Source organism: Cherax quadricarinatus, chromosome 87, assembly GCF_038502225.1.
Source record: "Cherax quadricarinatus isolate ZL_2023a chromosome 87, ASM3850222v1, whole genome shotgun sequence".
In the NCBI taxonomy this organism is placed as follows: domain Eukaryota; kingdom Metazoa; phylum Arthropoda; class Malacostraca; order Decapoda; family Parastacidae; genus Cherax; species Cherax quadricarinatus.
The window spans coordinates 7,426,798-7,437,230 of record NC_091378.1 but is presented as its reverse complement, the minus strand read 5'-3'; positions in this window follow the sequence as shown (position 1 = coordinate 7,437,230).

Here is a 10,433-nt window from a genome sequence, read left to right as displayed (position 1 = left end):
GGGTTGTATGTATTGTGTCCAACACTTGGTGTTTGTAGATGAATGGTTCAGAGAACCGACATGTTGATAAATTAGACACATGTGCAACTCTTGGGTATCTTTATTGAGGAAACGTTTCGCCACACAGTGGCTTCATCAGTCCATACGTAGGAGAAACTTGAAGAACAGGAGGAGAATGAGGTAATCAGTCCCTCAACCTTGAGTCGATGTGTTCAGTCCATCAATCTTGAATAGAATACGGCATATGAGCGGAGAAGCAGCTTATGAATCGTAAAACAGGAGAGGTGCAGCAGTCATAGGTACCCAAGAGTTGCACATGTGTCTAATTTATCAACACTTGGTGTACCCCACCTCTCTGCCTTTCTGGAGGCCCTTCTGTCTCCTCTGTGAACACTTCTTTGAATCTCACGTTGAGCTCCTCACATACTTCGGGGTCGTTTTTTGTGACCAACCCTCATGCCTTCCTCAGCCTTATTACCTGGTCCTTGACTGTTGTTTTTCTCCTGATGTGGCTGTACAACAGCTTCGGGTCAGATTTGGCTTTCGCTGCTATGTCATTCTCATATTGCCTTTGGGCCTCCCGTCTTACCTGTGCATATTCATTTATGGCTCTACGACTGGTCTCCTTATTTTCCTGGGTCCTTTGCCTTCTGTACTTCTTCCATTCCCTAGCACACTTGGTTTTGGTGTGTGTGTGTGTGTGTGTGTGTGTGTGTGTGTGTGTGTGTGTGTGTGTGTGTGTGTGTGTGTGTGTACATAGAGGGGTCCACCTTAAGAGCCCCAGAGAAGTAAATATAATGACTGTGTAATAATTCTTGTCAATTTGTCAACTTGTAGACACGACTTTGGAGTCTTTGCCTTCGTACTTCTCGCTTCAGCTTGTTCTGATTGATTCATCAAAGTTTTACAAAGGGCTGCAAAGTTTCCCCTGATTGTTTTTTTTTTTCACCCATTCGCTTCTATTTTTTTTGTGTTTTTTTTTATCGAGTTGTATTTTCCTTTGGGCTCGGTTTTCTATTTTCTCTCTATCTCGTTTTTTCTCATTATCTTACTTCTCAATCTGTTTGTATATTTGTCTGACTCTTTAACGAACATCTTCCTTTCTATCTTTTCCTCTCGCCTGCCTATCTGCTTGTCTCTATGCTTTTCCGCCTGCCTACCTACCCTCTCCCTCTCTTTCTCCCCCTCACTCTTTCTCTGTCTCTCTCTCTCTCTCTCGCTGATAGACGTAAAATTGACCCGATAGACAAAAGCTCCTATAAGGCAAATACATAATCTACCTGATATATACGCATACAACTTACCAAATAGACACACAGACTTTCCGATAGACATATAAGCTATGCGAAATGCATGTAAATTTTCGAGCAGTCTAAGCTGAGACAACATACAGTTGCTGAGAGAGGCACAATCGGACAGGCGCTGAGAACAAACTCAATTGGTTATGATGAGGTGGAGGAGTGAGGAGTGAGGAGTAATAATCAAGTTATGGAAGCAATATAGATGCAAATATGCGGGTTATTTCCGCTGCTTCTCCATCTCTCCCTCCTGGCCTCCCTCTCGTTAATCTTTGGAAGGAGAATGATGGGAAGGAGGAAGTAGGGGAGATTAGAGGAAGAGGTGTGGGAAGAGGGCTGGAGGAGTGTTGTAGGTGGCTGTGTGGTGAAAGGTTGTGGAATGGGGAGTGTAAGAATGAGATGTGGCAGAATGGGGGATGGATGTAGAGTGTAGGTTGTGGTGTGGGATGGGTGAAAGAAGATTGGTGGGGAGTAACTATGAGGATGTGGGAGTATAAAGTAAAAAAAAGAGATGAAAGAAATTTGGTTCAGATTTCTCAAGACTACGTTGACGTCCTAGCATATGCTGCACAAGGTCCTTCATGTGCATATTAAGGGACATAACTGTTGCAGTATTCACCCCACGGCCTTTTACCTCTTTCATATTGCATTGTATTTCAAGAAGTGCTAAACCATATGGTCATTCAGCAAAAGGAGTGGTGGAGGATCGATACTCCGTCTACTAATCGCATCCCAAGCTCATGTGCCATTCCCTGCTTCCCTATTTTATTAAGTTTCACTAGAAGAGATAAAAATTTAGTTGAAATATGTTTAACCAGGCTGTATATTTTTTTTTAAATTATGTGTAGTGCTGGACCTATACGGGCTCGACCCTCTGTCTGCTTAGCGCGAGGCGGAAACGTTGCTGTTCACTTCTCACTTATTGCCAGCCAGTGCTGGAGCCTTTGAAGGTCCATGGTTTTCTTCTATTAATTAGCTTCCACTCGTAACTTTCTCGGAGTTTTGACTAAGACAAAGACGAAGACGAAGAAGAAGAAAAAGAATATTGTAGCTTCTTTACCCCTTTTCATCCTACTCCCTCCCTCACGCAGTTTACCATTCACACATGTATCCGACACATCATTCCTCCTGCAAGATGTTCTTCCCCGCTCACTGCATGGAATCATTACTTCCCTTCCAGCATCAACATTTAACAGCTGGAAACATTCCTGCATCTCCCCCGGTACTTCCACATCCTCATCTGATATCTCTCCTCTTTTATTTTTAACTATTAATTCCATTTCTTCCCTAAACTTTCTCAACTTATTAAACTCATTCCAAAACTTTTTATTAGTCTGAGGAAAATTTGTTGGTATCTCACACACTCTCTTTATTGGCTCTCTTTTTGCACTCCCCTACTCTTTTAATCAATATTTTACTCTCCATTTACCGATGTCCTCATTACTTCATTCCTGTGTTTAATCTATGACAAAGTTTGATATACAATATATAAAAAAATAAGTTAATCTAAGGAAATATGGTAAAGCGATTTTGTTTTAATTCATAGAGCATCATTTTATTAAATAAATACACAGCAAATAAATCTAGTATGTCAGTTTAACATTTACCTGCTTAGGGGTACTGCTAAGCTTACCTGTCGTTGATTATTATAATCATGGCAGAGCCCTAAACTCTTAGGGATTATACAGCGCCAGTTGGGGGGGAATGGAAGGTATTCAGGTTCCATTTAGGGAACTGGAGTACAGATCCAATTCCCTAGATCAAGAGCCCCTCACCAGCGTCAAGGAACCTCCCTTGATGGGACCTGTTGTTGAGACTCGGTGAAAAGCATTAGGCGAGCCAATACTCGGTCGTAACTAGGTACTTTGAAGAAACCAGTTGGTTAAAGGTGTTTAAAGCCATCCTTCTATACGACAATCATGACGACTGCATGTAATCTATTCACCACCAGTCAAGATTATTTGAATCCCTAAAAGACAGATTAACCTAAACTCTCAGAGGATATATGCTAAGAACACAGGACAGAAGAAAGAAGATGAACGACACCCCTCACCTGGGGGCCAAACGCCGGGTCACCACCTGAACAGACCCGGGCCGGGACAAGACCGGCAAACCTACTGCATGCCTTCATGGTATACAAGTGATGTAATTCTAGGGAATCACGATATTTCTCTAGTTACTTAATGGGTTCAGCACTTAGTTCTGATTATAATACTAATAATCTCATTACCTGAAATACTTTAACCTGCCTACTTATCTACATACGCAATTATAATTTACATATTGTGACATTAGGTAAGTGAAATGCTACCCAGCATATATTAACTAGTATATAATTATAATCTAAGGAACTACTCATAAGCTGAGAGTAATGAGACTTTGTATTTTTCTCTCATTAAAAATAACTGAAATATAATTTTGAAACGAGTTCACTGTACATTTAAAACAAAGGATGTTTAGATATTTTAGATGTTTATTAAAATGCGCTCATACATGAGGGCATGATTAGTTTGTTCATATATAAAGAACGTAATTAAATATTGAACCCGTCCTTTTTGGACAGAAACACCACAACCTGCCTCCATTATTTTCACTCCTAACTCTAATTAAATTTTTAAATTAACTCGCATTAACAAAGTTTGTTTATGCTCGAGAAGAACTGCTTTCTAAATTAAAATTCCAATTATATGTAATAGAAAAGCAAACTGGCATATGTTGCACGTGTCGTCATTTCTCTTCTTAATGAACTCAGGTTCCTGACGATTATTTATTCTGGGGGAATTTCTTCACTCGGAGTAGTTTCCGCAGGAGTGTACTCAGATTTGTGTGTACTCGCCCAGTTGTGTTGCGGGAGACGAATCATGGTGTACTCATTTAAGAGAACATTGCGGAAGGCCTACTGGCCCACGAGAGGCAGGTCCAAGTACCCTACCAGACCTGCCAATGGTTGCAGGGGCCGTGTATGAGCTCCTGGCTCCGCCTCTTCTCTGGTCGCTGTGAGGTTCACACTCTCCCCGCTCAGCTTTATCGTATCTCTTCTTAAAACTGTATATGGCGTGTCTAGGTGGGTAGTCACCTCATTGTGCTCACCTAACTGTGGTTGCAGGGGTCGATTCATAGCTCCTGGCCCAGCCTCTTCGCTGGCCGCTTTTAGGTTCACTCTCTCTACTCAACTTTATCGTATCTCTTCTTAAAGCTGTGTGTGTGTGTGTGTACTCACCTATTTGTGTCTGCAGGGGTCGATTCGTAGCTCCTGGCCCCGCCTCTTCACTGTATGTGTGTGTGTGTGTGTGTGTGTGTGTGTGTGTGTGTGTGTGTGTGTGTATGCGTATGCGTGAATTCGAGTGCTCGTATTAGTGAATATTCACGTTATTATTCGAATATTCGTGCTGGTTTGTACTGAGCTCTAGCTCTTGTACTTTGGAAAATACATGGGAAACTTGTTCATTTCATTTTAGTAGCAAAACCATTCCTTTTTATTACCTTTACTAAGTAGCTTATTACACACCAGGTGCGTAAGATCTTGGAGATTTGAAAGTTGAATAACAGTTCCTGGGCCAACAGAAACCAAAACCTTTCTAAATTTACTGAATTTCCAAAGTAAATTTTAAAATGATTTACCTTCGTGTTTTTACACCGTCTTGAAAATTGACCACACCAACAGTAACAGCCTGGTTGATCAGACTCTGATCCACCATGAGGTCTGGTCTCAGACCGAGCCGCGGGGGCATTGACCCCCGAAACCCTCTCCAGGTAAACTCCAGGTAATATTCATAAACCTGTCTCTTGATGGCAGTAAAAATGTTTGGATGATACTTATACAAAATAAATACCAACAGATTATATATGAAAAAACAAAACAAACAAACAGAAAGCACTTTCAGCAACAGCGAAAATGGACATCACTAAATTTCTTTTGTGCAGATGTCAGGTTGATGCAGTTTTTGTTCGTCAGCTCAAAACATTTCTAAATATAATTTGGTATCAAATTTTCAGAAATTTTGTCGTGATTATGTCCGTTTCTTGGCCGATTTGCAAATTCACGCAGATTTACAGACTCCTATGAAAAAGACTGGATTCTGTGTTATTTTTATTTGTATATCGTGGTAGCCGAATATACATAGCTGGCTCTGTGTGTGTGTGTGTGTGTGTGTGTGTGTGTGTGTGTGTGTGTGTGTGTGTGTGTGTGTGTGTGTGTGTGTGTGTGTGTGTACGCTGCTAATGCAGCATATCTATTGATGGTTCTCTCTTTTGGTGAATATATCCGGATAGGGATTATGAATATATCCTTCCCATTTTGCTCTGAACTGTATGGTCGAAACTAATTGATGAAGTTTATGGATGAACGTTTCTGAGCGCCATCTGTTGCCTTGTATGGTAAATATATCGTCGATATGTGATGCTAATGGCTTAAAAATCCAACAAGTTGAAGAATGAGAGACTTGGGCAACATATGGGAATCTTTATTTGGGAAAAGATTTGCCAGCTAGTGGCTTCTTCTGTCCAGTAGAGAAAAAACGGTGGAAGATGAAGAGGAATTTGAGGTAGTCAGTCCCTCAACCTTTAGCCGAATTATGGACTGAACTCCTCAATTCCAGGCTGAGGGACTGATTACCTCAAAATCCTCTTAATTTTCCACCTTTCTTCTCCATGTTGGACTGAAGAAGTCACTGGTTGGCGAAATGTTTCTTCAATGAACATTCTCAAATATTTCACAAGTGTCTCAGTCTTCAATATATCATGTCCTTTTGGTTTTTGAGAATAAGAAAAGGTGGGAATTAATGGCTCTTCGTGCGGGTTTGACCATTACTGGTGATGTCTCTTTACTGCATCCACGAAATGGAATCGTCGGGCCTCATGACCATAATTTTTAAAGGGGGTGGAGAGATAAGCCAGTGGAAGGCCTCGGTCAGATAACCAAAAGCTTCAGTAGCGGGTTATCATATGGCTAAGACGCGCGCCAGGAAACATTTCTCTTGTCTCCTGACAAACCTTACCTATTGTATTAATATTGGTAGAATTACCGAGAATGTGTTAATAAAAGGACACAAATGCAACTAGTGTGACATTTTATTGTGGCAACGTTTCGCTCTTCAGGAGGTAACTGTATGACAAAGCTCCTGGAGAGCGAATCATTGCCACAAATTTTACATTAGATGCAACTGTGTCCTTTTATTTAACAAACCTAACCTAACCTAAACTAACCTAACCTAACCTAAACTAAACTAAACTAACCTAACCTAAACTAACCTAAACTAACCTAACCTAACCTAAACTAACCTAACCTAAACTAACCTAACCTAAACTAACCTAACCTAAACTAACCTAACCTAACCACTAAAGAAATATTACCTAAATTCAATTGACCACTAATCTAATACTGTAATAATTCCTGTCAACGACTCACTCTTGCAAAACGTTTGATAAAGTTTATCATTGACTTGAAATCAAATATTGCTTCGAAAAAGAACTGTCGTTAAGCCAAACTGAAATCTGAAACTTACACAATAAGATTTTATTAAACAATACGTCTTTTGATGTTGATATCGGATTTAAATACCGGTTCTCCAATGTCAAAATCTGGATCGTTGAAACAATCACGAACATGACAGAACACAATGTTGTTGCCTACCTTTTTTTAACATCACTTTCGGTGTTCAGGTGAACAATCTATACTTACTTATAATGCTGGTTTTAGTTCATTTGGTTTAAAACCTAATGACTTTATAAGGGTCATTAAGATCGCATTTGACCTGTAAACCACCAGTTAAGGAAGTTGAGATTAAATTCGAAGTGTATATATACCCCCCTATTTGTAAACCCAATGCTGCTTTCATTAGGTACAATTGTACCCATTAGGCTAAGAGAGTGAATTTGGCAAGTAGCAGAAGCTAAGATTTAACCCCTTGCAGTCACATGTAAGTGAGCACATGTAGGTAAGTTTATACACATCAAAACAGATATACTCTTCAGAATACATATAAAGATGGAGAAAATATACACCTTTATCGTCATCGTTATTAGATTTACTTTTAACTAAACAAATGATTTTAGTTTCTATATGTGTACGTTAAATTAATGTTCATGCGTTGACACAAGAATGCATATAACAATATATCTCAGCATTACAGTCTAACATATGAACAAAATAACTTAACATATAACAGTAATTTGTATGGCTTTCGACGTCTCTAAGAGATTTCCTCAATCAGGCTTCTTTTCTCTACTTCCTCGTTGGAAGTAACTTTAACACTGGAGAAATAATTCACTCCGGCAAAGTTTTGTTTTCTCTTTGTCAGTCCTGGAAACCCATTTTTAATGAGACTTGAATTATATATAAAAATGATACGAAAATTTCTTTCTCGCTAATTATATCAAAGAATATTTTCATTTTCAACTTTCTGTGGGATTCACCAAGGATTTTGTCCATTCATCAACTTTCTGCTCAGAAGTAGCAATTTTCTTTATTTACAGCAGAAAAGTTTGTGGTGGTTCTGTATGAATGCTAAGTGGAAAAAATACATAAGAGTATATAAATATATACTTCAGAGGGTTACAACAATGACTTATCTGAAGACGAAGCAGCATTAATATTTTTTTTTTTTACATACGAAAATTAAACTAAATTGCCATCATTTTTGTTTGATGCATAAATAACCTAGCTGTAAATCGAGTCTTATGATGACAATACATTTAGTGAAAAAAAAAAAGAAGATATTTTGAGAGCTGTGCGAGCGAATTTCTCTAGTCTCTTTCACCACTGTACCAATATGATGCTGAAAAGATTCGATGCTGTTGTTTGTGGAGCAAAATGTCAATACATCAGAGGGTGTCCACTAGGATTGTGGACCCCAAACTGCCTAGCAGTCCGGCCACTTTGCTCTGCACGAGGTTTTTGTCCACGATGAGTTAGCCTTCAGGCATTTGCGGTATCGTTTGACAGATGAACCGCTTCTGTCAAACTTTCCATCAGAAAATGTCCTCTGAGTGAATTGGCTATCGAATTTCCTGACGACGGCATTCTGGCAGAAGCTGCAGAATCCCTTACTAAGGAACCTCCAACTGATGAATTATTGTTATTTTTTATAGAGGAATGTTAAACCCATAGGAGTCATATATATGTTCCAGAGGAACAAGAGGTAGTCAGGTTTGAATTAAGGCTTCAAATCAAAAGCTGTTAACCGGCTTCATGGCTTCAAATAAAAAACTAACAGGCTTCAAGTCTTCGAATCAAAAACTCTTAACCGTCTCCAAGCCACCCCTGTGAAGGACAACTAATAAAGCCTCAGAGAAACTAGTGCTTGTATTTAACTGTTCCTAATGTGAAATCCTCTCAAGTAAGCAATCAGTTATTGCTGCCTGTCCTCCACTGCATCGATAAATCGATCTGGCCTCAGTGATTTTAGTTTCAGGAAATAAAAGGGAAGGAATGCTCGGTGTGAGGAGGTCAAAGACAAAATTTAGAGAAGCCATTTCCCATCTCCCAACACGAAAGGAATTTTGGCTTCGCAGACCTTACGACAACCAGAAACACTCAGTTAAAATAGCTATTTTCCTTTGGACAGAGTAAAACTGCGTGAGTAAAAGAGTAAAACTAGCGTAGGACTACACAAGTGCATCGTCAATAATCGACACCTTCGGAAAACACAATTAATCTGATGAATAAAGTGCCCACATCATTCGGAAGACTAGGAACATATTTTAATGTTGTATTTTAATAAATCTAGATTTTTACACTCAAATTAACACTTATCAAAAACAAAATTAATTTAGAGTAAAATTGCCTAATGAACTAGATTTTAATGATCCTAATAACCACGAGCCTCACACGCCATTACTGTTTTGTCCCTCGGATCATGTAGAAATTATGAACTCATCTTCCTGGAAAAAGTTAGCTGATAAACACGTTACACATTATGGTAACTAAAGAACATAGTACTTAAAAAATCTGAACTAATCACCTAGTGTGGCTGTAAAAGGACGGAAATATATGAGCAAAAAAAATATATTTGAGCGAACTGGAAGGTTTGATTAAATATGCCAACACTCTATAGGTCATGCAAGGGAGACGACGTGATGGTTGAAGGGCTTCTGACCCTACGAAATGGAGGCTCCATCTCCTTCACTTGATGGAAAAAGATACAGATGTAGTGTTATCCGATCCTTTATTGAACAACGTTTTGCCCACACAGCGGACTTCTTCAAATCACAAACAGATCTGGTTGTGACTTAATAAAGAACACTGTGTAGATAAAACGTTGTTCAATAAAGTGTCGCATTATGCTGCGCTATCTTTCTCCATCTTGTAGGTATTTTATACCATTTCTCTTCACCTTCGTTACTTAGTCGAATCGAATTGAGCCTCATTTCCCATCAGCTCTATGACAATACTAATTAAGAACTCAATAATAATAATAACAATAATAATAATCTTCATTACAAAACGGGGAACTAAGTATAGGCTAGCTGACCTATTGTAAAACTCATTAGGCTACATAAAAGGAAGAATTAATTAGTAGGCTGCCTACAATATTCACATACCAAGTTAACAGTAGTTGGGGCAGAACTCAGGTAATTGAATTTCATTATTGTAGTATAAAAAATGTATCTCTCGGGGTGTAAACCAATTAGCAAGAGGATAAGAAAGGGCTCTCATTCATTATTTATTTAGGTAACTTGAAGAACTCGAGTTATTGAACAAAAGGAAACAGAATTCACTTAAATGGCATTTACAACACTGATTACAAAAAAAATATATATATTTAAATTTTGTCATTAAGCATAAAAAAGTGTTGAATGAATAAGCATTTTTATTGAAAGCAAGCATGAAAAAAAGGTCAGCAGTAAATGTGCTGTAGTTTATCATTAAATTTTAGACTGAATTAGCTAATATGAACATTAGAATGAAGGAGCACTGCAGTAGGTCTACTGGCCATGCTAATCGGGTTCTCGGCCTTATATTCAGTTACATAATCTGGATATAAATCACATAACAAGAATACTGTTAATTGGTAAAGAATGTCACTTTATATATTTTTTATTTAAAACTTTATATACAAAATAATAGACAGTTCAAACATCCCAAAACTTGAAAATCTTATTGATAACACCAATTCACCTCTACCGCACAAAAAT